The 4824-nt window shown below is 34.7% G+C and overlaps 1 pseudogene; it reads right to left on the bottom strand.

Moving 5' to 3' along the window:
* Positions 1–3719, bottom strand: part of LOC107754943 (1-phosphatidylinositol 4,5-bisphosphate phosphodiesterase delta-1-like) — a 6541-nt pseudogene extending 2822 nt beyond the window's left edge.
* Between the last annotated feature and the right edge of the window lie 1105 nt (positions 3720–4824).

Genomic DNA, 4824 nt, shown 5'->3' with positions numbered 1-4824 from the left:
ATATTATAATGTTGTGATGCCTAAATTCACTTGTAGCATTTAAAATGATTAGATTTAGATTTTAGCCTTTAGTAATTAATGTTTCATTAAAAAATAAAAAAGATGTATTTATGTTTTAATAAATAAAAAAATAATCAAAAACAATTCATAATGTATATTATAATGTTGTAATGCCTAAATTCACTCGTGGCATTTAAAAATGAATGGATTTGAGCTTTTAGTGATTAATTTTGAAAGAAAAATAAAGAAATAAAAAGATATATTCATTATTCATTTTTATTAATTTAATGTACTTATTAATTTCTTTTTTATTTATTGTATCAGGCAGAATTTGAATTTATATTCATCCTAATTTTTTTTTTTTTTTATTATTATTATCTCACCATGACATGCAAGGTCTTTTTCTTCAGCCACGGGCCTACTCTGAGGTTCTTGGGGTCAAATTGTGAGGCAGGGTCCCTCTGAAACTCTGGCTTAAGTATATAGCCACACTTGCCATTAGGTAGAAAGCGGGCCTGATTCAGATCCATCTCCTTACCAGGAGTCTGGAAGTTTAGAGCCACTATAGACAATTTGAGGGATAAAAACATATTAAGTGGTGTATGGAAGCACATGTAGATTATAAACAGGCTTTCTGAACTGCATCAGACTCATATTATCTCATATCGCAAGTGCTTTGCACCTATTTGGCAGCCGGCGTTCCACAGTGGCACCGGATTGTAGTTGGATGAATCGGTTCTGGAGCCGGCTGGGTAGATTCTGCTCAGATTATCCATGTTGTGATGAATAAATGGCGTAGCTTCAAGACATCACCAAAATGCGCTATTAGAGTATATCTGGCAACATCACTCATATTTTCACATCACTTTCTTTTCTTTTCTTTTTAGTTTGGGGCCCTATTGAGTGCTGCAGTTATGACATATTCTTGTAAGGCCAACCTGGAAGTTAGCAACACCCTGGTTTACCTGAGTTTTCTGCCAGGTTCATTGCTTTGCTCTCCTTGAAGGAGGCCATTTCATAGAAAGCGTGGTAATCTCTTGAATGCTCGAAGTTGCTGAAATGGACACTCTTGCAGTAGATGACCAGGTCTGACAGCTCCTTAGCCAGCTTGATCTTTTTGGAACTCTACAACATCATCAAAAAGAATAACTTCAGTTCACACATGCAATGATGAAGGGATGTCAAATAAGCAGAACAAATCTGTTGTCTGTCTCATGATTTGAATGGGGTTTTTGTGGGAATGTCTGACAGCTGAGTGTGCCGATTTGAACTCAACCTTATCTACCGCAGCTTTGTGTATGCAAATAAACTCCACGAACCTAAGTGTGCTTTGTGGAACGTTTTTGAAAACTTGGTTTTCCAGTTTACATTTAAAAGAAAATGCAGTGGTCTGAAAATAAACTTCAGCCAGGATCAGGAATAGACTTTTGATTTTACACATTTTATTCATTCGATTTAAACCATATTTTGTGCTGCACTAACAAATAAAATCTGCTTTTCTGCCAATTTTACTCGTATAGTGTATGTGGTGTTTGGTTAATGTTAATTTTGTAGTACTTGACAGACAAATTTTATTATGACTGTTTTTGTTTTCACTGGTACATTAGATTACATTAAAGTTTTCCACTGTACTGATAAGGTTTAATACAGGTTAAACTCATGCCAGCTGCTGTTTGGGTGTTGGTCTCTGAATGACTGAATGGTTTTTACACACCTTTTCCTTGGGTTTCTGTTCAGCCTCTTTGAGTTCAGCAGCCTCATCTTCCTCTGACACACTGTCCACATCCTCTGTGGTGTTGTTGTTGAATGCCTTTGATGGCCTTGATGACATCTTTGAAGAGCACTTTGGATGTGAGCGTATGGCCGTGGTAAATGACCGGCTCTCCGTTTGCACCATCCCAGCAATCCAGCTCCACACAGCGACAGCTCTTCACCAGCGCTCTAAAAGACAACAACCATTTTCTCACATTGCTTAGGGATGAATGCTTAAAGGGTTAATGCATAGCTGTTGAGACTTCTAGTGAAAGCAGACATGTTCGTACTTGATATAGGCTTCTGTGCTGCTAGGCCCCTTCAGCTGGTCCTCCATCAGATAGGTGTTGTGGGAAGAGGAAATGAAGTAATGATTGAGTGGCTGATGCATGTCTTGGTATATAGGTTTGTGGGCGGGGTTAAAGATGGAGCCTTCTTCATGGTTCAGATACACCAGGAAACCATCTTTGCTCATGTACGTGTTCTGTTTGGCTGGGTAAATGTAGAAACACTGTAATACACTAAAATGTATTGTAAAAAAATACATGTTACTTATATTTTGTTTCATGATACACCTGCTATTTTGATTGGGTAATCACTTTGTTTCATTATTGTGTATTTATAGTTTGTTATATAATGTTTATCTTCTATTATCCAAATTATATTATATGTGAAATATTATAAAACAACTGTTTATTTCTTTGTTTTGTTTTTTTTACTACATTTTAAAATGTAGTTTATTCTTGTGATGGCAAAGCTGAATTTTCAGCAGTCATTATTCCAGTATTCAGTGTCACATGATCCTTCAGAAATCATTCTAATATGCTGATTTGCAGCTCAAAAAACATTTATTTTTATTAGTGCTGTCAAACGATTAATCGCGATTAATCACGTCCAAAATAAAATAGTGTTTGTTTACATACTATATGTGTGTGTACTGTGTTTATTTATTATGAGGACAGTTAACAGGAGACCCCAACAACAACTTTTTTGAATATTTCAGCAGACTTCAATGAGCCAGTGAGCTCAAAAGCAATTTAAACAGGTTGTTTTATTTGGTATTGTGTAGATAACTTGTAGACTCATACATAATCCTGAACAGCAGTGATTTAAACAAAACAATTGCTATAAGCTTCTCCCACAAGTTAAAATGCAAACAATAGATTTATGATTTGCCTCTCACCTTGAAAAGCATCTCAGCGTAACTGTCGTCCACCTCGATATTGATCTGACGTAGGAAATGCTTCAACTCTTTCAAGGACATTTTGTTGTCTGCATTCTTGTCTGCCTTGCGCATGCAATTATAGATCCAGCTTTTTGTCTGATGTAAGGACTGACTATTTCAGTTTTCTAGCTAGATATTTTCTACTTGTAAAAAAAAAGGTTTATATCAATGCTTATTACACATTTTACACGTAGTACTTTTAGTGCAAAAAAGTATACATTTGAGTAACACTTTAAGGTGACAGTCACACATATTACATGTACTTATTATAATAATAACAACAGTAAATTATGTATAAAATTATATTATAAACTATAAGCAACCATCCTTAAACCGAAACCTAACCTTAACCTTATATTAAATACATGTCACTTTGAAATGATGTGTAACCTAAATATGTTAAATCGATGTTTTCCTTTAATTACAGCAGTGCTGACAAATGTGTTCAGGCTCTGAGGAATGGATGTTCAGGATACTGTTCACTGTTCTGCTGTCGGTTGAGGCTGTGCATGCCAGTCATGACCTTCTCCAGACCGCTGACCCATCTCTTGGCCTCCTCTTTGGATGAGGCGATCAAGTCCAGATTCTTCCGTCGACCTTTGAAGATGATGGAGAAGCAGCGGTCGTCCGCTGAGGAGTCAGTGTACTTCTGCAGCCCTTCAGTCTGACGGCCATATCGCACCGAATCCATGTCCTCGAGACTGACTGTAAAAGAGGCAAGAGATTTTTAATTATTACTCATTTTAGAGTTTTAACTGACAGAGATTTTTAATTATTACACATTTTAGAGTTTTAACTGACTGCATTCTGAACCTTTTGTGAATAAATCTGCCTTTCACAAGAAATCTGTTGGCGGACTGATGAGAGAAACATCTGAACAGTGATTTACAACAAAACAACAGCCTGAAGTCAAAGAGACACATTATTTCTAGGCTTGTTTGATATGCAGGTCTGTACATGCAGTGCTGCATTATTTAAAGAGTATATTTTGACATCTAAAATCTTCCAAACCACCAAAAGACACAGAAGTGCAAGAGGGTCCATACTTTTTTAAAGATTTTAGGGATCAATATGTTATCTCTAAGAGGGTTGTTGTACGCAATTCAGTAATGAATCTGACATTTAAATTGAGCAAACAGGAAACAGAATTGTAATTCCAATTTAAATTGAATTGGATAAAGCAGAATCCGCACTCACTTGTATGCTTCTTAATGATTTTTGGATTTTTTTTTATTATACAAGAAGCACAAATGGATTTATGGATATGATCTATTTGTGCTTTTTGAATAATAAAAAAATCTCAAAATCATTAAGAGGTATACAAGTGAGTGCGGATCCTGCTTTTTCAGTTGAAGCCATTACGATTTTTACTGATCTACGCACCCGAAGTGTTGGTTGAGCGCAGTGATTTCACTTTTTTAAAAATGTAAATGTTGGTTGAGAACAGTGATTTCACTTTTTTTTTTAATGTAAATTTAGTTAAATAGAATTTTAAAGTTGAATCGACAGGAATTTACTGAATTAGAATAAACTGAACACAGTTGCAGAACTGTGCCATGAAATGTTATGAAATCAAAATTAGAGTTAAATGAATTAGTAAATTAAATTAATATATTTCAAGGTGGAAATAAGTGTTTCTCCATTAAAAATCTATCAAATTAATTAAATTGATCAAATATAATGAAAATATAAATGATCCAATCTAATGAAAATTTTATAAATTAAATACAAGGGGATTTGTACAAGGGGAAAAAAAAGAAAAAAGAATAATATCAATGAAGAATTAATATCACCTGAAAATACATGGTCTGTATGGGTAATTTAACTAAAAAAAATTAAACAATTAA

This window comes from Sinocyclocheilus rhinocerous, unplaced genomic scaffold, assembly GCF_001515625.1.
Source record: "Sinocyclocheilus rhinocerous isolate Xijiao unplaced genomic scaffold, SAMN03320098_v1.1 scaffold1103, whole genome shotgun sequence".
Classification (NCBI taxonomy): Eukaryota; Metazoa; Chordata; class Actinopteri; order Cypriniformes; family Cyprinidae; genus Sinocyclocheilus; species Sinocyclocheilus rhinocerous.
Note: the sequence above shows the minus strand (reverse complement) of the source record. Positions and strands in the feature narration are given on the sequence as shown.